This window comes from Channa argus, unplaced genomic scaffold (genome assembly GCF_033026475.1).
Source record: "Channa argus isolate prfri unplaced genomic scaffold, Channa argus male v1.0 Contig098, whole genome shotgun sequence".
Taxonomy (NCBI): Eukaryota; Metazoa; Chordata; class Actinopteri; order Anabantiformes; family Channidae; genus Channa; species Channa argus.
Genome location: NW_027125317.1, coordinates 1 through 21,651, shown reverse-complemented (window position 1 = coordinate 21,651; position 21,651 = coordinate 1). Strand labels below are relative to the sequence as shown.

Below are 21,651 nucleotides of genomic sequence, written 5' to 3'. Positions count from 1 at the left end.
TGTTCCTGGAGTGATCATGCCTGTTTAAAGGTGACTCTAGGGGAGGGTGGTATGCAAAGGAATGGGGGCCTGTGGTGTTTTAACACTTCCCTCCTTGAAGATCAAGTTTTTAAAGATAAAATGAAGTCTTTTCTCTCTGCTCTATGTGATGAGAGTGATTATGTCGTGGATATCATTGAGTGGTGGGAGCGCACCAAATTTAAAATTAAAAAGCGTTGTATCGCTCTGAGCAGAGAGAAGAGGCTGAGGGAAAAGACAGAGGAGGCTGAGCTGAGACATCATCTAAAAGAGGAGCTTGAGCTTATTGAGGCTGAGTGTGACCGTCCCTTGGATGTCTATCTTGGATTGAGGGAGCAGCTGAGACGGTTAGATGAGAGAAAATGCAGAGGCGCAATGATCCGCAGTAAAGCACAACACATGTTGAAAGGGGAGCGCTGTACTGCTTTTTTTCTAGGTTTGGAAAAAAGGAAACAGGCAAAAACATACATACCAGAAATAAAAGACCTTGATGGAAACACACATACTGATATAGTGGATATTTTACAAGCAATACAAGACTACTACGCTAATTTGTTTAGCAAACAACATATTAAAAAAGCACAAATGGGCACAGTATTAGGAAAAATTGGCTGCTCCCTCAGTCACGAGGATGCGGCTCTGTGTGATGGTGACATTCAGATTGAAGAAGTGAGAGCAGCGATTGGAAGCCTTAATACATCTAAAAGCCCGGGTGTGGATGGTCTCTCAGCTGAGTTTTACCAACATTTCAGCAACATACTGGCCCCCGTCCTCTGCAGGCTATACTCTGCCATGCAGGAGGAGAACAGGTGCGCGGAGTCTTTTTTAAGGGGTGTGATCACTCTAGTTTATAAAAACAAAGGCGCCAGAGATGACCTGGCAAATTATAGGCCAATTAGTCTGCTCAATACTGACTATAAGATCCTCGCTAAGGTGCTAGGGTTCAGGCTTAAGGGAGTGATTGGCTCGATAGTTGGGCCTACCCAGACTTACAGCATTCCGGGGAGGGATATCGCTGACTGCATTTTGTCAACAAAATTCTCATTGGAGAATTTAATGGCTACAGGAGGTATATACCTTAATGTAGATCTAGAGAAGGCATTTGACAGAGTGAGTCACGATTTTCTCTTCGAGTGTCTGGGGGTTTTTGGGTTCGGCCCAACTTTTCGAGGGTGGATGAAGTTACTGTACAGCCGAGCTACTAGTGTCGTGAAGTGCAATGGCTTCGTGACAGATCCCGTCCCCTTAGAAAGATCAGTGAGACAGGGGTGCCCCCTATCAGCTATGCTCTATGCAATAGTGGCAGAACCTCTAGCACAGTCAATTATATCTGACTCTCAAATAATTGGGATCACGTCGCCCAGAGGAACTGATTTCAAAATAGCACAATATGCAGATGATATTAACATCATGGTCAGGGATGGGGATAGTTTGCGAAGGGTTTTGCAACATCTAGATGCATATGAGCAAGCTGCGGGAGCACGGGTAAATAAGGACAAATCGAGTTTGATCCTGGGGCCTGGTACTGTTCTTGGGGAGGAAGGCCAGCATTTTAAAAGGGGCGGGCCTGAGGTTAAAGTACTTGGTGTATATTTGGGCTCACAACCAGAAGACAGCAGTCGTAGATCCTGGGAAGAGCAGGTTGCGGGGTGTAGATCAAGGCTCGCACTGTGGAGAATGAGGGGATTAGGTTTAAAAGGGAAAATCACTGTAATAAATGCAGTAATTGTGCCGAGACTTGTCTACACCATGCAGGTTTGTCACCTGCCGAGTGATGTACTGGTACGCCTGAGCAGCGCTATTGAGGATTTTCTATGGAAGGGGAGAGCAATGAAAATTGCACATAAGACACTGGTCGGGCCGTACAAAAAGGGGGGACTCAAACTGTGTAATTTAAAAGCAAAATTGAAGTCATTAAGAATAAAACTGTTTAAGAAAATGCTGAGCCAGAAAACTAAAAACATATGGGAGGATTATTTGTATGATGATGTACTGAAAAGAGGTATGTGCGGCTTTTACAATCTATGTAGCGTCACACTCGGCCGGCCTATTGTGGGAACATGTCCACTCTTCCAGGAGGCGGCTGAGGCATGGGTGGAAATCCTGCCCCAGTTGGAGTGTGTAATTACATCAAAACAAAGTGTGTTAAACCAGCCCATCTTTGGGAACCCCTGCCTCAGCGGCCGAGAGGGATGTAAGGCCGGTCGGGGCATCTTGACTTAGGCGCTACATCAGATTAAAGATGTTTTAGACCAGACAGGGGCTCCTAGCCCTCTTGCGGTATTTAGTAAAATTAGGATGAAAGGGTTTAATATAAAAAAGGCTAGAGTTGTTCGATTTTGTGATGATTTATTAGAGCGAATGCCGCAAGAGTGGAAAGAGTGGTTGTCGGAAGTGGATGAGGATCGGGTGGAGGACGACGAGCTGGATTTTGCTCTGACCTGTGACGTCAAAAACAGAAAACTGCAAGATTTACAATCAAAATTTTGGTATAGGGTTTTAATTAACAAAATATTCCAAGAACCTACAGCAAACACTGCATGGTCTCATCTCTTTCTTACCCGTCCCGTCTCTGAAATTTGGTCAAATATACACAGTAAGTGGCTTCCCCCTGCAATAGCAAACTCAAACTTCCTGCTGCGTCACAGAAGGGTGCTGGTTTCTGTCGTCCTTCACCAGATAAGTAAAAGCACGTATGCGAGAACCTGTCCGGTCTGTAGGGTGGAAGATGAAGATTTTAACCACTTTATGCTATACTGTACAGTCACACGGGATTTCAGGGACTGGGTTAAAACGTTGTTAATCAATAAGTGTAAACTGCCTAAGTTAGAAGGGGAAGCATGGGACTGGGTGTGGTGCTTTGGGAAACAAAAAGGTGATAAAAGATGTAATGTTGGTTTAATCAATTTTTTATTGAGTGTAGCACGTCATGTGTTGTATGTTGGTAGAAATTATGCTTTATATGGGGGGAAAAGGACAAACAGGGTGGGTTTTTTTCAAAATATGGTGACACATTACATGAGAATTCTGTTTTCAGTGGATGAGGATGAGTTTATAGCTAGGTGGGGGGCAAGGAATGATTTATGTGAGCTGGATGGGGAGGGTAGATTGCACTTCGATTTTGGGTGAATTTATTTAACCTTGTAGTATATGGGCGTATATATTTAAGAATGTATGTGTGTATGTAGGTGTATGTATATATGTATATATATGTGTGTATGTATATATATGTATGTATACATGTATATATGTGCATACAAATATGTGGAAAAAAGGGGAAGAGGCTTGCTTTGCTTTAATTTGTTTGATTTACTGTTAAAAAGACGAATGAATTTACTCTTTTTCTTTATGTTTCTCTGTATATAGTTAATTTTTATTTTGTAAAGTGTATTTTTGATAATAAAAAGATAAAAAAAAAAAAAAAAAAAAAAAAAAAATAAGCGCCCGATCTCGTCCGATCTCGGCAGCCAAATAGAGCCGGGCCTGGTTAGTACTTGGTAGGAAGACCGCCTGGGAATACCAGGTGCTGTAAGCTTTTTTGCTTGGGTTTACGGGCAGCACAAGCTGGTGTTACTGCCTATTTATTCATAGAAATTGTTCTATATTTTCATCAAATTTTGTTCTTTCATTGCTGTTTTGCTGCTTTATTGGTTTGTCAACCATCGTGCTTCTTTACTACTAGACCGGTACCGTTTTAGTACTTTGCCACATGTATCTTCTTCTTAGCGAATGTCATGCATTCTGCTTCTCCAGCGTTTTTAGGAGCTGTTGATGATATCAAATGCAGCTTACGGCCACACTGCTCTCGAAGCGCCCGATCTCGTCCGATCTCGGCAGCCAAATAGGGCCGGGCCTCGTTAGTACTTGGTAGGAAGACCGCCTGGGAATACCAGGTGCTGTAAGCTTTTTTGCTTGGGTTTACGGGCAGCACAAGCTGGTGTTACTGCCTATTTATTCATAGAAATTGTTCTATATTTTCATCAAATTTTGTTCTTTCATTGCTGTTTTGCTACATTATTGGTTTGTCAACCATCGTGCTTCATTACTAGTAGACCATGTTACGGTCCTGGCCATATGTGTTGTTTTTATTTTGTTGTTCTTATAGGTGCCCTGCCTGATTGGCCGGATTGAGGGGCAGTACAGGAAGCTGATTGGTCCATCCTACACTTCCTGGAGTTTTAAAAGTACAGTTCCCAACAGCTAGCGAGGCTCTTTCTGGCAGCAGCACCTGTTTGCTGTTCTTGGTTTCCAAACCTTATTTAGCATTTTTGAATTGTTAGGTTTTGTGCCGTGGTTTTGTTTATAAATTGTATATTTTTGTAAATAGTATTAAATCTGTAGGGGTGAACAGCCATTTTCTTTTGATTGTTTTCTCTTGTTTTCACATTAGGGAGTTAGGGTTAGCGACTGTCTTTTGGTTTGTTTATTTCTATCAGGCTAGCTAGCACTTTCTGTGGGAAATGGCTTATTTTGTTTATTATGTTGGCCTTGGTTCGCCCTGAGTTGTAGTGTCATGTTTTGTTTGACACTTTCTTTCGTTTAAAATAAATATCATTCTGTTGGAACATCTCGATCCTGGATTTTGGTTTGGGGATCAGAGAGGGAACATGCTAATTTATCTTTGTATGTTGCACCCTGACCCCCTAGACAGGGGCGTAACAGACCAGTACAGTTATAGTACTTTGTACTTTGCCACATTTATCTTCTTCTTAGCAAGTGTCATGCATTCTGCTTCTCCAGCGTTTTTAAGAGCTGTTGATGATGTCAAATGCAGCTTACGGCCACACCGCTCTCTAAGCGCCCGATCTCGACAGCCAAATAGAGCCGGGCCTGGTTAGTACTTGGTAGGAAGACCGCCTGGGAATACCAGGTGCTGTAAACTTTTTTACTTGGGTTTACGGGCAGCAAAAACTGGTGTTACTGCCTATTTATTCATAGAAATTGTTGTATATTTTCATCAAATTTTGTTCTTTCATTGCTGTTTTGCTACTTTATTGGTTTGTCAACCATCGTGCTTCATTACTAGTAGACCATGTTACGGTCCTGGCCATATGTGTTGTTTTTATTTTGTCGTTCTTATAAGTGCCCTGCCTGATTGGCCGGATTGAGGGGCAGTACAGGAAGCTGATTGGTCCATCCTACACTTCCTGGAGTTTTAAAAGTACGGTTCCCAAAAGCTAGCGAGGCTCTTTCTGGCATCAGCACCTGTTTGCTGTTCTTGGTTTCCAAACCTTATTTAGCATTTTTGAATTGTTAGGTTTTGTGCCGTGGTTTTGTTTATAAATTGTATATTTTGTAAATAGTATTAAATCTGTAGGGGTGAACAGCCATTTTCTTTTGATTGTTTTCTCTTTTTTTCACATTAGGGAGTTAGGGTTAGCGACTGTGTTTTGGTTTGTTTATTTCTATCAGGCTAGCTAGCACTTTCTGTGGGAAATGGCTTATTTTGTTTATTATGTTGGCCTTGGTTCGCCCTGAGTTGTAGTGTCATGTTTTGTTTGACACTTTATTTCGTTTAAAATAAATATCATTCTGTTGGAACATCTCGATCCTGGATTTTGGTTTGGGGATCGGAGAGGGAACATGCTAATTTATCTTTGTATGTTGCACCCTGACCCCCTGGACAGGGGCGTAACAGACCAGTACAGTTATAGTACTTTGTACTTTGCCACGTTTATCTTCTTCTTAGCAAGTTTCATGCATTCTGCTTCTCCAACGTTTTTAAGAGCTGTTGATGATGTCAAATGCAGCTTACGGCCACACCGCTCTCTAAGCGCCCGATCTCGTCCGATCTCGGCAGCCAAATAGAGCCGGGCCTGGTTAGTACTTTGTAGGAAGACCGCGTGGGAATACCAGGTGCTGTAAGCTTTTTTGCTTGGGTTTACGGGCAGCACAAGCTGGTGTTACTGCCTATTTATTCATAGAAATTGTTCTTTATTTTCATCAAATTTTGTTCTTTCATTACTGTTTTGCTACTTTATTGGTTTGTCAACCATCGTGCTTCATTACTAGTAGACCATGTTACGGTCCTGGCCATATGTGTTGTTTTTGATTTGTTGTTCTTATAGGTGCCCTGCCTGATTGGCCGGATTGAGGGGCAGTACAGGAAGCTGATTGGTCCATCCTACACTTCCTGGAGTTTTAAAAGTACGGTTCCCAACAGCTAGCGAGGCTCTTTCTGGCAGCAGCACCTGTTTGCTGTTTTTGGTTCCCAAACCTGGTTGCAGACAGAGGTGTGGTTTCTCTCTAGAGCGAGCAGTGACGGACCCGCGCATGAGCCTGTTTTGGCGGGCTTTTTCAGTTTGCTTGTGTTTTTTGTCGTAATTTAACTAAATAGTATAGAGATTTCGATTTTGTTTATGTTACTAATCCCCCCGGCGGATTTGCTCCGTTCGGGGGCGCTTTCATTTTGCCTTTTTCTTTTTTATTTTATTTTGGTTTTGTTTTTTTGCCGAGTGTTACTCGATTCGCCAAGCTACGTAAAATGGAGAATGGCGGAGAAAGACGAGGTAAATTGACGGAGGACGCTGTGAAAATTGTGGCTCCTACCATGAGATGTCGGGGGGAAACGGCAATGCCAGCCGAAATAGAGTACGGAGCGGGAGGAAGCAAACGCCAGGCCGTGGAGCAGGGAGAGAAGAGAAATGGCGGGCAAGTTCCGGGCTTGTCAATGCAGAGGATTACTTCAGCAAAGAGGACGGGGAAAGGAGTGGATTTGGTCGGAGAGCAGCGGCAGAATAGGTTGGAGATTGATGGCATTTGTGTGGATGGAAAACATCAGGAGGAACGGGCGAGGATGCAGACGGAGATGAGCGGAAGACGGGAGACAATGAGAGAAAAAAGGTACGAAAAAGATTTGACTGTATTGGCAGAGGTGGTTGGTGAAGAGAAGGTGAAAACGATGGAACTGTTACGAGCAATACGTGATGTGTGTGGAGGCATAGTTGCGCTGCGTGAGACCGGATCGAATAAATATGAGGTGACGGTAAAAAGTGAAGCTGGAAAGAAAAGGCTACTGGATGGATTTAAAGTTGGTAAAGCGGTGGTAATGGTAAAAACATTAGCAATTGATGAACTGGTGGTGTCTTTTTTGAATTTGCCGGCGTATATAACGGACGAGGAAATTATGGAAAAACTGGACGTGTGGGGAGTGAGAGCGATCTCGCCTATTAAAAGGAGGATGTGGCCCGGGACTGATGTGGCGGACGGTACAAGATATATGAAGGTAAAGTTTAATGAAACTGTGCAGTCACTGCCCTACTCAGCGAAATTCATGACAGCTAATGGTCCGGAGTATTTTAGAGTAATTCACAATAATCAAGTGAAAGTTTGTCGGATGTGCTTACAGCCGGGACACATCGTGAGGGACTGTCCGGATTTCACCTGTTTTAAATGTAATAAACAGGGACATTATGCACGTGAGTGTGATGCCAGGATGCACAGATGTATGGAATGTCATAGCTCCACAGAGGAATGTCAATGTAAAAATATAGATGAAGGGAATGGGGAGGGTAGCAGGGAATCCATCTCCGAGGATGACAGGAGTGAGGTTAGACCTGTAGAGGAGCCAGAGCTGAATATGGGCAGCGAGAGTGAACAGGAGGATGAGGTGGTGTTGGAGACGCAGGGCGGTGACCTGCCTGTGCGGGAGGAACATGGGAGTGAAAGAGAGGATGTGTTGGGATCTAGTATGGATCAAGTGCTGGCAGAGTGGAGCGGGGATAGGGCGGGTCACCCTGAAGGGGGTTGGCTGAGCCCATCTTGGCTCGCTTCACAGAAGGTCCCCTCTCATAATGGAATACCACCCGCCCCTAGAGAGGAAGACTCGGATGCTGCCCTGCTGGCTCCCCAGGCTGACAGTATAGAGTCAGATTCGGAGATGGATGTTCAGCAGATAAAGCAGGTTAGAAAACGTCCACAGCAAGAGAAATCAGGGAGGAGTGAGGGAGGGAATAGAGGCAAAGGGAAAAAACAGCTTAGGAAATGACCTTTTTAATCGGTGTTTACTTGATAATGCTGCTTCAATCGCAAAATTTAAACGGGTTAACAAATATTGGGAAAATAGAGCAACTCTGTGGAGAAATGGCATGCGACATCTTGTGTGTCCAGGAATGTAGGTGGTCCATGGACAAAATAGACACTATAAAATCTTTTTGGAGAGGGGAGCTCTTTTACTCCCTCTCCTCAAACAAAACTGCTGGAGTGGCAATTTTTGTAAAGCCGGGTGTGTGTGAGAGTATTGTGGAGATTTTTAAGGATGGACAGGGTAGACTAATTGTTATTGATATAATACATTATAATAAAAAATATAGAATTCTGAATTTGTACGGTCCGAACAGTGAACCTGAAAGGAGAGGTTTCTTTGAGCGCTGCAAAAGGTGGACAGATGATCGCTCGGTAGTGATAGGAGATTGGAATGTTGCTCTGACTAAGGCGGACGTAGGAGTTAATAATAAATTTAAACAAGACATTAGTAGATCGGCTGTTTTTGTATGGATGGATGAGTGTGATTTGATAGATGCGTGGAGAGTGCTGAACCCCGGCACCCGGGCGTATTCGCGCAGGCAAGTGGTATTGGGCAGGCTAAAGCAATCCAGGATTGACCTGTGTTTGTTGGCGTCGAGTTTGGTGCAAGAATTAAATGAGTGTAAATATTGTTTTTGTTCCTGGAGTGATCATGCCTGTTTAAAGGTGACTCTAGGGGAGGGTGGTATGCAAAGGAATGGGGGCCTGTGGTGTTTTAACACTTCCCTCCTTGAAGATCAAGTTTTTAAAGATAAAATGAAGTCTTTTCTCTCTGCTCTATGTGATGAGAGTGATTATGTCGTGGATATCATTGAGTGGTGGGAGCGCACCAAATTTAAAATTAAAAAGCGTTGTATCGCTCTGAGCAGAGAGAAGAGGCTGAGGGAAAAGACAGAGGAGGCTGAGCTGAGACATCATCTAAAAGAGGAGCTTGAGCTTATTGAGGCTGAGTGTGACCGTCCCTTGGATGTCTATCTTGGATTGAGGGAGCAGCTGAGACGGTTAGATGAGAGAAAATGCAGAGGCGCAATGATCCGCAGTAAAGCACAACACATGTTGAAAGGGGAGCGCTGTACTGCTTTTTTTCTAGGTTTGGAAAAAAGGAAACAGGCAAAAACATACATACCAGAAATAAAAGACCTTGATGGAAACACACATACTGATATAGTGGATATTTTACAAGCAATACAAGACTACTACGCTAATTTGTTTAGCAAACAACATATTAAAAAAGCACAAATGGGCACAGTATTAGGAAAAATTGGCTGCTCCCTCAGTCACGAGGATGCGGCTCTGTGTGATGGTGACATTCAGATTGAAGAAGTGAGAGCAGCGATTGGAAGCCTTAATACATCTAAAAGCCCGGGTGTGGATGGTCTCTCAGCTGAGTTTTACCAACATTTCAGCAACATACTGGCCCCCGTCCTCTGCAGGCTATACTCTGCCATGCAGGAGGAGAACAGGTGCGCGGAGTCTTTTTTAAGGGGTGTGATCACTCTAGTTTATAAAAACAAAGGCGCCAGAGATGACCTGGCAAATTATAGGCCAATTAGTCTGCTCAATACTGACTATAAGATCCTCGCTAAGGTGCTAGGGTTCAGGCTTAAGGGAGTGATTGGCTCGATAGTTGGGCCTACCCAGACTTACAGCATTCCGGGGAGGGATATCGCTGACTGCATTTTGTCAACAAAATTCTCATTGGAGAATTTAATGGCTACAGGAGGTATATACCTTAATGTAGATCTAGAGAAGGCATTTGACAGAGTGAGTCACGATTTTCTCTTCGAGTGTCTGGGGGTTTTTGGGTTCGGCCCAACTTTTCGAGGGTGGATGAAGTTACTGTACAGCCGAGCTACTAGTGTCGTGAAGTGCAATGGCTTCGTGACAGATCCCGTCCCCTTAGAAAGATCAGTGAGACAGGGGTGCCCCCTATCAGCTATGCTCTATGCAATAGTGGCAGAACCTCTAGCACAGTCAATTATATCTGACTCTCAAATAATTGGGATCACGTCGCCCAGAGGAACTGATTTCAAAATAGCACAATATGCAGATGATATTAACATCATGGTCAGGGATGGGGATAGTTTGCGAAGGGTTTTGCAACATCTAGATGCATATGAGCAAGCTGCGGGAGCACGGGTAAATAAGGACAAATCGAGTTTGATCCTGGGGCCTGGTACTGTTCTTGGGGAGGAAGGCCAGCATTTTAAAAGGGGCGGGCCTGAGGTTAAAGTACTTGGTGTATATTTGGGCTCACAACCAGAAGACAGCAGTCGTAGATCCTGGGAAGAGCAGGTTGCGGGGTGTAGATCAAGGCTCGCACTGTGGAGAATGAGGGGATTAGGTTTAAAAGGGAAAATCACTGTAATAAATGCAGTAATTGTGCCGAGACTTGTCTACACCATGCAGGTTTGTCACCTGCCGAGTGATGTACTGGTACGCCTGAGCAGCGCTATTGAGGATTTTCTATGGAAGGGGAGAGCAATGAAAATTGCACATAAGACACTGGTCGGGCCGTACAAAAAGGGGGGACTCAAACTGTGTAATTTAAAAGCAAAATTGAAGTCATTAAGAATAAAACTGTTTAAGAAAATGCTGAGCCAGAAAACTAAAAACATATGGGAGGATTATTTGTATGATGATGTACTGAAAAGAGGTATGTGCGGCTTTTACAATCTATGTAGCGTCACACTCGGCCGGCCTATTGTGGGAACATGTCCACTCTTCCAGGAGGCGGCTGAGGCATGGGTGGAAATCCTGCCCCAGTTGGAGTGTGTAATTACATCAAAACAAAGTGTGTTAAACCAGCCCATCTTTGGGAACCCCTGCCTCAGCGGCCGAGAGGGATGTAAGGCCGGTCGGGGCATCTTGACTTAGGCGCTACATCAGATTAAAGATGTTTTAGACCAGACAGGGGCTCCTAGCCCTCTTGCGGTATTTAGTAAAATTAGGATGAAAGGGTTTAATATAAAAAAGGCTAGAGTTGTTCGATTTTGTGATGATTTATTAGAGCGAATGCCGCAAGAGTGGAAAGAGTGGTTGTCGGAAGTGGATGAGGATCGGGTGGAGGACGACGAGCTGGATTTTGCTCTGACCTGTGACGTCAAAAACAGAAAACTGCAAGATTTACAATCAAAATTTTGGTATAGGGTTTTAATTAACAAAATATTCCAAGAACCTACAGCAAACACTGCATGGTCTCATCTCTTTCTTACCCGTCCCGTCTCTGAAATTTGGTCAAATATACACAGTAAGTGGCTTCCCCCTGCAATAGCAAACTCAAACTTCCTGCTGCGTCACAGAAGGGTGCTGGTTTCTGTCGTCCTTCACCAGATAAGTAAAAGCACGTATGCGAGAACCTGTCCGGTCTGTAGGGTGGAAGATGAAGATTTTAACCACTTTATGCTATACTGTACAGTCACACGGGATTTCAGGGACTGGGTTAAAACGTTGTTAATCAATAAGTGTAAACTGCCTAAGTTAGAAGGGGAAGCATGGGACTGGGTGTGGTGCTTTGGGAAACAAAAAGGTGATAAAAGATGTAATGTTGGTTTAATCAATTTTTTATTGAGTGTAGCACGTCATGTGTTGTATGTTGGTAGAAATTATGCTTTGTATGGGGGGAAAAGGACAAACAGGGTGGGTTTTTTTCAAAATATGGTGACACATTACATGAGAATTCTGTTTTCAGTGGATGAGGATGAGTTTATAGCTAGGTGGGGGGCAAGGAATGATTTATGTGAGCTGGATGGGGAGGGTAGATTGCACTTCGATTTTGGGTGAATTTATTTAACCTTGTAGTATATGGGCGTATATATTTAAGAATGTATGTGTGTATGTAGGTGTATGTATATATGTATATATATGTGTGTATGTATATATATGTATGTATACATGTATATATGTGCATACAAATATGTGGAAAAAAGGGGAAGAGGCTTGCTTTGCTTTAATTTGTTTGATTTACTGTTAAAAAGACGAATGAATTTACTCTTTTTCTTTATGTTTCTCTGTATATAGTTAATTTTTATTTTGTAAAGTGTATTTTTGATAATAAAAAGATAAAAAAAAAAAAATAAAAAAAAAAAATAAGCGCCCGATCTCGTCCGATCTCGGCAGCCAAATAGAGCCGGGCCTGGTTAGTACTTGGTAGGAAGACCGCCTGGGAATACCAGGTGCTGTAAGCTTTTTTGCTTGGGTTTACGGGCAGCACAAGCTGGTGTTACTGCCTATTTATTCATAGAAATTGTTCTATATTTTCATCAAATTTTGTTCTTTCATTGCTGTTTTGCTGCTTTATTGGTTTGTCAACCATCGTGCTTCTTTACTACTAGACCGGTACCGTTTTAGTACTTTGCCACATGTATCTTCTTCTTAGCGAATGTCATGCATTCTGCTTCTCCAGCGTTTTTAGGAGCTGTTGATGATATCAAATGCAGCTTACGGCCACACTGCTCTCGAAGCGCCCGATCTCGTCCGATCTCGGCAGCCAAATAGGGCCGGGCCTGGTTAGTACTTGGTAGGAAGACCGCCTGGGAATACCAGGTGCTGTAAACTTTTTTACTTGGGTTTACGGGCAGCAAAAACTGGTGTTACTGCCTATTTATTCATAGAAATTGTTGTATATTTTCATCAAATTTTGTTCTTTCATTGCTGTTTTGCTACTTTATTGGTTTGTCAACCATCGTGCTTCATTACTAGTAGACCATGTTACGGTCCTGGCCATATGTGTTGTTTTTATTTTGTCGTTCTTATAAGTGCCCTGCCTGATTGGCCGGATTGAGGGGCAGTACAGGAAGCTGATTGGTCCATCCTACACTTCCTGGAGTTTTAAAAGTACGGTTCCCAAAAGCTAGCGAGGCTCTTTCTGGCATCAGCACCTGTTTGCTGTTCTTGGTTTCCAAACCTTATTTAGCATTTTTGAATTGTTAGGTTTTGTGCCGTGGTTTTGTTTATAAATTGTATATTTTGTAAATAGTATTAAATCTGTAGGGGTGAACAGCCATTTTCTTTTGATTGTTTTCTCTTTTTTTCACATTAGGGAGTTAGGGTTAGCGACTGTCTTTTGGTTTGTTTATTTCTATCAGGCTAGCTAGCACTTTCTGTGGGAAATGGCTTATTTTGTTTATTATGTTGGCCTTGGTTCGCCCTGAGTTGTAGTGTCATGTTTTGTTTGACACTTTCTTTCGTTTAAAATAAATATCATTCTGTTGGAACATCTCGATCCTGGATTTTGGTTTGGGGATCGGAGAGGGAACATGCTAATTTATCTTTGTATGTTGCACCCTGACCCCCTGGACAGGGGCGTAACAGACCAGTACAGTTATAGTACTTTGTACTTTGCCACATTTATCTTCTTCTTAGCAAGTTTCATGCATTCTGCTTCTCCAACGTTTTTAAGAGCTGTTGATGATGTCAAATGCAGCTTACGGCCACACCGCTCTCTAAGCGCCCGATCTCGTCCGATCTCGGCAGCCAAATAAAGCCGGGCCTGGTTAGTACTTGGTAGGAAGACCGCGTGGGAATACCAGGTGCTGTAAGCTTTTTTGCTTGGGTTTACGGGCAGCACAAGCTGGTGTTACTGCCTATTTATTCATAGAAATTGTTCTATATTTTCATCAAATTTTGTTCTTTCATTACTGTTTTGCTACTTTATTGGTTTGTCAACCATCGTGCTTCATTACTAGTAGACCATGTTACGGTCCTGGCCATATGTGTTGTTTTTATTTTCTTGTTCTTATAGGTGCCCTGCCTGATTGGCCGGATTGGGGGGCAGTACAGGAAGCTGATTGATCCATCCTACACTTCCTGGAGTTTTAAAAGTACGGTTCCCAACAGCTAGCGAGGCTCTTTCTGGCAGCAGCACCTGTTTGCTGTTCTTGGTTTCCAAACTTTATTTAGCATTTTTGAATTGTTAGGTTTTATGCCGTGGTTTTGTTTATAAATTGTATATTTTGTAAATAGTATTAAATCTGTAGGGGTGAACAGCCATTTTCTTTTGATTGTTTTCTCTTGTTTTCACATTAGGGAGTTAGGGTTAGCGACTGTCTTTTGGTTTGTTTATTTCTATCAGGCTAGCTAGCACTTTCTGTGGGAAATGGCTTATTTTGTTTATTATGTTGGCCTTGGTTCGCCCTGAGTTGTAGTGTCATGTTTTGTTTGACACTTTCTTTCGTTTAAAATAAATATCATTCTGTTGGAACATCTCGATCCTGGATTTTGGTTTGGGGATCGGAGAGGGAACATGCTAATTTATCTTTGTATGTTGCACCCTGACCCCCTGGACAGGGGCGTAACAGACCAGTACAGTTATAGTACTTTGTACTTTGCCACATTTATCTTCTTCTTAGCAAGTGTCATGCATTCTGCTTCTCCAGCGTTTTTAAGAGCTGTTGATGATGTCAAATGCAGCTTACGGCCACACCGCTCTCTAAGCGCCCGATCTCGTCCGATCTCGGCAGCCAAATAGAGCCGGGCCTGGTTAGTACTTGGTAGGAAGACCGCCTGGGAATACCAGGTGCTGTAAGCTTTTTTGCTTGGGTTTACGGGCAGCACAAGCTGGTGTTACTGCCTATTTATTCATAGAAATTGTGCTATATTTTCATCAAATTTTGTTCTTTCATTGCTGTTTTGCTACTTTATTGGTTTTTCAACCATCGTGCTTCATTACTAGTAGACCATGTTACGGTCCTGGCCATATGTGTTGTTTTTATTTTGTTGTTCTTATAGGTGCCCTGCCTGATTGGCCGGATTGGGGGGCAGTACAGGAAGCTGATTGGTCCATCCTACACTTCCTGGAGTTTTAAAAGTACGGTTCCCAACAGCTAGCGAGGCTCTTTCTGGCAGTAACACCTGTTTGCTGTTCTTGGTTTCCAAACCTTATTTAGCATTTTTGAATTGTTAGGTTTTGTGCCGTGGTTTTGTTTATAAATTGTATATTTTGTAATTCGTATTAAATCTGTAGGGGTGAACAGCCATTTTCTTTTGATTGTTTTCTCTTGTTTTCACATTAGGGAGTTAGGGTTAGCGACTGTCTTTTGGTTTGTTTATTTCTATCAGGCTAGCTAGCACTTTCTGTGGGAAATGGCTTATTTTGTTTATTATGTTGGCCTTGGTTCGCCCTGAGTTGTAGTGTCATGTTTTGTTTGACACTTTCTTTCGTTTAAAATAAATATCATTCTGTTGGAACATCTCGATACTGGATTTTGGTTTGGGGATCGGAGAGGGAACATGCTTATTTATCTTTGTATGTTGCACCCTGACCCCCTAGACAGGGGCGTAACAGACCAGTACAGTTATAGTACTTTGTACTTTGCCACATTTATCTTCTTCTTAGCAAGTGTCATGCATTCTGCTTCTCCAGCGTTTTTAAGAGCTGTTGATGATGTCAAATGCAGCTTACGGCCACACCGCTCTCTAAGCGCCCGATCTCGTCCGATCTCGGCAGCCAAATAGAGCCGGGCCTGGTTAGTACTTGGTAGGAAGACCGCGTGGGAATACCAGGTGTTGTAAGCTTTTTTGCTTGGGTTTACGGGCAGCACAAGCTGGTGTTACTGCCTATTTATTCATAGAAATTGTTCTATATTTTTATCAAATTTTGTTCTTTCATTGCTGTTTTGCTACTTTATTGGTTTGTCAACCATCGTGCTTCATTACTAGTAGACCATGTTACGGTCCTGGCCATATGTGTTGTTTTTATTTTCTTGTTCTTATAGGTGCCCTGCCTGATTGGCCGGATTGGGGGGCAGTACAGGAAGCTGATTGGTCCATCCTACACTTCCTGGAGTTTTAAAAGTACGGTTCCCAACAGCTAGCGAGGCTCTTTCTGGCAGCAGCACCTGTTTGCTGTTCTTGGTTTCCAAACCTTATTTAGCATTTTTGAATTGTTAGGTTTTGTGCCGTGGTTTTGTTTATAAATTGTATATTTTGTAATTCGTATTAAATCTGTAGGGGTGAACAGCCATTTTCTTTTGATTGTTTTCTCTTGTTTTCACATTAGGGAGTTAGGGTTAGCGACTGTCTTTTGGTTTGTTTATTTCTATCAGGCTAGCTAGCACTTTCTGTGGGAAATGGCTTATTTTGTTTATTATGTTGGCCTTGGTTCGCCCTGAGTTGTAGTGTCATGTTTTGTTTGACACTTTCTTTCGTTTAAAATAAATATCATTCTGTTGGAACATCTCGATACTGGATTTTGGTTTGGGGATCGGAGAGGGAACATGCTAATTTATCTTTGTATGTTGCACCCTGACCCCCTGGACAGGGGCGTAACAGACCAGTACAGTTATAGTAATATCAAATTTCATCAAATTTTGTTCTTTCATTGCTGTTTTGCTACTTTATTGGTTTTTCAACCATCGTGCTTCATTACTAGTAGACCATGTTACGGTCCTGGCCATATGTGTTGTTTTTATTTTCTCGTTCTTATAGGTGCCCTGCCTGATTGGCCGGATTGAGGGGCAGTACAGGAAGCTGATTGGTCCATCCTACACTTCCTGGAGTTTTAAAAGTACGGTTCCCAACAGCTAGCGAGGCTCTTTCTGGCAGCAGCACCTGTTTGCTGTTCTTGGTTTCCAAACCTTATTTAGCATTTTTGAATTGTTAGGTTTTGTGCCGTGGTTTTGTTTATAAATTGTATATTTTGTAATTCGTATTAAATCTGTAGGGGTGAACAGCCATTTTCTTTTGATTGTTTTCTCTTGTTTTCACATTAGGGAGTTAGGGTTAGCGACTGTCTTTTGGTTTGTTTATTTCTATCAGGCTAGCTAGCACTTTCTGTGGGAAATGGCTTATTTTGTTTATTATGTTGGCCTTGGTTCGCCCTGAGTTGTAGTGTCATGTTTTGTTTGACACTTTCTTTCGTTTAAAATAAATATCATTCTGTTGGAACATCTCGATACTGGATTTTGGTTTGGGGATCGGAGAGGGAACATGCTAATTTATCTTTGTATGTTGCACCCTGACCCCCTAGACAGGGGCGTAACAGACCAGTACAGTTATAGTACTTTGTACTTTGCCACATTTATCTTCTTCTTAGCAAGTGTCATGCATTCTGCTTCTCCAGCGTTTTTATGCAGCTTACGGCCACACCGCTCTCTAAGCGCCCGATCTCGGCAGCCAAATAGAGCCGGGCCTGGTTAGTACTTGGTAGGAAGACTGCCTGGGAATAAAAGGTGCTGTAAGCTTTTTTGCTTGGGTTTACGGGCAGCACAAGCTGGTGTTACTGCCTATTTATTCATAGAAATTGTTCTATATTTTCATCAAATTTTGTTCTTTTATTGCTGTTTTGCTACATTATTGGTTTGTCAACCATCGTGCTTCATTACTAGTAGACCATGTTACGGTCCTGGCCATATGTGTTGTTTTTATTTTGTTGTTCTTATAGGTGCCCTGCCTGATTGGCCGGATTGGGGGGCAGTACAGGAAGCTGATTGGTCCATCCTACACTTCCTGGAGTTTTAAAAGTACGGTTCCCAACAGCTAGCGAGGCTCTTTCTGGCAGCAGCACCTGTTTGCTGTTCTTGGTTTCCAAACCTTATTTAGCATTTTTGAATTGTTAGGTTTTGTGCCGTGGTTTTGTTTATAAATTGTATATTTTTGTAAATAGTATTAAATCTGTAGGGGTGAACAGCCATTTTCTTTTGATTGTTTTCTCTTGTTTTCACATTAGGGAGTTAGGGTTAGCGACTGTCTTTTGGTTTGTTTATTTCTATCAGGCTAGCTAGCACTTTCTGTGGGAAATGGCTTATTTTGTTTATTATGTTGGCCTTGGTTCGCCCTGAGTTGTAGTGTCATGTTTTGTTTGACACTTTCTTTCGTTTAAAATAAATATCATTCTGTTGGAACATCTCGATCCTGGATTTTGGTTTGGGGATTGGAGAGGGAACATGCTAATTTATCTTTGTATGTTGCACTCTGACCCCCTGGACAGGGGCGTAACAGACCAGTACAGTTATAGTACTTTGTACTTTGCCACATTTATCTTCTTCTTAGCAAGTGTCATGCATTCTGCTTCTCCAACGTTTTTAAGAGCTGTTGATGATGTCAAATGCAGCTTACGGCCACACCGCTCTCTAAGCGCCCGATCTCGGCAGCCAAATAGAGCCGGGCCTGGTTAGTACTTGGTAGGAAGACCGCCTGGGAATACCAGGTGCTGTAAACTTTTTTGCTTGGGTTTACAGGCAGCACAAGCTTGTGTTACTGCCTATTTATTCATAGAAATTGTTGTATATTTTCATCAAATTTTGTTCTTTCATTACTGTTTTGCTACTTTATTGGTTTGTCAACCATCGTGCTTCATTACTAGTAGACCATGTTACGGTCCTGGCCATATGTGTTGTTTTTGATTTGTTGTTCTTATAGGTGCCCTGCCTGATTGGCCGGATTGAGGGGCAGTACAGGAAGCTGATTGGTCCATCCTACACTTCCTGGATTTTTAAAAGTACGGTTCCCAACAGCTAGCGAGGCTCTTTCTGGCAGCAGCACCTGTTTGCTGTTCTTGGTTTCCAAACCTTATTTAGCATTTTTGAATTGTTAGGTTTTGTGCCGTGGTTTTGTTTATAAATTGTATATTTTGTAAATAGTATTAAATCTGTAGGGGTGAACAGCCATTTTCTTTGGACTGTTTTCACATTAGGGAGTTAGGGTTAGCGACTGTCTTTTGGATTGTTTATTTCTATCAGGCTAGCTAGCACTTTCTGTGGGAAATGGCTTATTTTGTTTATTATGTTGGCCTTGGTTCGCCCTGAGTTGTAGTGTCATGTTTTGTTTGACACTTTCTTTCGTTTAAAATAAATATCATTCTGTTGGAACATCTCGATACTGGAGTTTGGTTTGGGGATCGGAGAGGGAACATGCTAATTTATCTTTGTATGTTGCACCCTGAGCCCCTGGACAGGGGCGTAACAGACCAGTACAGTTTTAGTACTTTGTACTTTGCCACATTTATCTTCTTCTTAGCAAGTGTCATGCATTCTGCTTCTCCAGCGTTTTTAAGAGCTGTTGATGATGTCAAATGCAGCTTACGGCCACACCGCTCTCTAAGCGCCCGATCTCGTCCGATCTCGGCAGCCAAATAGAGCCGGGCCTGGTTAGTACTTGGTAGGAAGACCGCCTGGGAATACAAGGTGCTGTAAGCTTTTTTGCTTGGGTTTACGGGCAGCACAAGCTGGTGTTACTGCCTATTTATTCATAGAAATTGTTCTATATTTTCATCAAATTTTGTTCTTTCATTGCTGTTTTGCTACTTTATTGGTTTTCTCAACCATCGTGCTTCATTACTAGTAGACCATGTTAAATAAATTGTATATTTTGTAAATAGTATTAAATCTGTAGGGGTGAACTGCCATTTTCTTGGACTGTTTTCACATTAGGGAGTAAGGGTTAGCGACTGTCTTTTGGTTTGTTTATTTCTATCAGGCTAGCTAGCACTTTCTGTGGGAAATGGCTTATTTTGTTTATTATGTTGGCCTTGGTTCGCCCTGAGTTGTAGTGTCATGTTTTGTTTGACACTTTCTTTCGTTTAAAATAAATATCATTCTGTTGGAACATCTCGACCCTGGATTTTGGTTTGGGGATCGGAGAGGGAACATGCTAATTTATCTTTGTATGTTGCACCCTGACCCCCTAGACAGGGGCGTAACAGACCAGTACAAGTATAGTACTTTGTACTTTGCCACATTTATCTTCTTCTTAGCAAGTGTCATGCATTCTGCTTCTCCAGCGTTTTTAAGAGCTGTTGATGATGTCAAATGCAGCTTACAGCCACACCGGTCTCTAAGCGCCCGATCTCGTCCGATCTCGGCAGCCAAATAGAGCAGGTCCTGGATAGTACTTGGTAGGAAGACCGCCTGGGAATACCAGGTGCTGTAAGCTTTTTTGCTTGGGTTTACGGGCAGCACAAGCTGGTGTTACTGCCTATTTTTTCATAGAAATTGTTCTATATTTTCATCAAATTTTGTTCTTTTATTGCTGTTTTGCTACTTTATTGGTTTGTCAACCATCGTGCTTCATTACTATTAGACCATGTTACGGTCCTGGCCATATGTGTTGTTTTTTTTTTTGTTGTTCTTATAGGTGCCCTGCCTGATTGGCCGGATTGGGGGGCAGTACAGGAAGCTGATTGGTCCATCCTACACTTCCTGGAGTTTTAAAAGTACGGTTCCCAACAGCTAGCGAGGCTCTTTCTGGCAGCAGCACCTGTTTGCTGTTCTTGGTTTCCAAACCTTATTTAGCATTTTTGAATTGTTAGGTTTTGTGCCGTGGTTTTGTTTATAAATTGTATATTTTGTAAATAGTATTAAATCTGTAGGGGTGAACAGCCATTTTCTTTGGACTGTTTTCACATTAGGGAGTTAGGGTTAGCGACTGTCTTTTGGATTGTTTATTTCTATCAGGCTAGCTAGCACTTTCTGTGGGAAATGGCTTATTTTGTTTATTATGTTGGCCTTGGTTCGCCCTGAGTTGTAGTGTCATGTTTTGTTTGACACTTTCTTTCGTTTAAAATAAATATCATTCTGTTGGAACATCTCGATACTGGAGTTTGGTTTGGGGATCGGAGAGGGAACATGCTAATTTATCTTTGTATGTTGCACCCTGACCCCCTGGACAGGGGCGTAACAGACCAGTACAGTTATAGTACTTTGTACTTTGCCATATTTATCTTCTTCTTAGCAAGTGTCATGCATTCTGCTTCTCCAACGTTTTTATGCAGCTTACGGCCACACCGCTCTCTAAGCGCCCGATCTCGTCCGATCTCGGCAGCCAAATAGAGCCGGGCCTGGTTAGTACTTGGTCGGAAGACCGCGTGGGAATACCAGGTGCTGTAAGCTTTTTTGCTTGGGTTTACGGGCAGCACAAGCTGGTGTTACTGCCTATTTATTCATAGAAATTGTTCTATATTTTCATCAAATTTTGTTCTTTCATTACTGTTTTGCTACTTTATTGGTTTGTCAACCATCGTGCTTCATTACTAGTAGACCATGTTACGGTCCTGGCCTTATGTGTTGTTTTTATTTTTTTGTTCTTATAGGTGCCCTGCCTGATTGGCCGGATTGGGGGGCAGTACAGGAAGCTGATTGGTCCATCCTACACTTCCTGGAGTTTTAAAAGTACGGTTCCCAACAGCTAGCAAGGCTCTTTCTGGCAGCAGCACCTGTTTGCTGTTCTTGGTTTCCAAACCTTATTTAGCATTTTTGAATTGTTAGGTTTTGTGCCGTGGTTTTGTTTATAAATTGTATATTTTGTAAATAGTATTAAATCTTTAGGGGTGAACAGCCATTTTCTTTTGATTGTTTTCTCTTGTTTTCACATTAGGAAGTTAGGGTTAGCGACTGTCTTTTGGTTTGTTTATTTCTATCAGGCTAGCTAGCACTTTCTGTGGGAAATGGCTTATTTTGTTTATTATGTTGGCCTTGGTTCGCCCTGAGTTGTAGTGTCATGTTTTGTTTGACACTTTCTTTCGTTTAAAATAAATATCATTCTGTTGGAACATCTCGATACTGGAGTTTGGTTTGGGGATCGGAGAGGGAACATGCTAATTTATCTTTGTATGTTGCACCCTGACCCCCTGGACAGGGGCGTAACAGACCAGTACAGTTATAGTACTTTGTA

At 42.4% G+C, this 21,651-nt stretch overlaps 10 pseudogenes; all 10 read left to right on the top strand.

Moving 5' to 3' along the window:
• Positions 1-3,804: 3,804 nt before the first annotated feature.
• On the top strand, positions 3,805-3,923 carry LOC137121117 (5S ribosomal RNA; annotated as a pseudogene).
• Positions 3,924-5,767: 1,844 nt separating this feature from the next.
• Positions 5,768-5,886, top strand: LOC137121164 (5S ribosomal RNA; annotated as a pseudogene).
• Positions 5,887-12,481: 6,595 nt separating this feature from the next.
• On the top strand, positions 12,482-12,600 carry LOC137121187 (5S ribosomal RNA; annotated as a pseudogene).
• Positions 12,601-13,467: 867 nt separating this feature from the next.
• Positions 13,468-13,586, top strand: LOC137121179 (5S ribosomal RNA; annotated as a pseudogene).
• An 867-nt stretch (positions 13,587-14,453) lies between these two features.
• On the top strand, positions 14,454-14,572 carry LOC137121151 (5S ribosomal RNA; annotated as a pseudogene).
• An 867-nt stretch (positions 14,573-15,439) lies between these two features.
• LOC137121172 (5S ribosomal RNA) lies at positions 15,440-15,558 on the top strand (annotated as a pseudogene).
• A 2,535-nt stretch (positions 15,559-18,093) lies between these two features.
• On the top strand, positions 18,094-18,202 carry LOC137121140 (5S ribosomal RNA; annotated as a pseudogene).
• Positions 18,203-19,059: 857 nt separating this feature from the next.
• Positions 19,060-19,178, top strand: LOC137121185 (5S ribosomal RNA; annotated as a pseudogene).
• A 617-nt stretch (positions 19,179-19,795) lies between these two features.
• On the top strand, positions 19,796-19,914 carry LOC137121116 (5S ribosomal RNA; annotated as a pseudogene).
• Positions 19,915-20,751: 837 nt separating this feature from the next.
• On the top strand, positions 20,752-20,870 carry LOC137121158 (5S ribosomal RNA; annotated as a pseudogene).
• Positions 20,871-21,651: the final 781 nt, after the last annotated feature.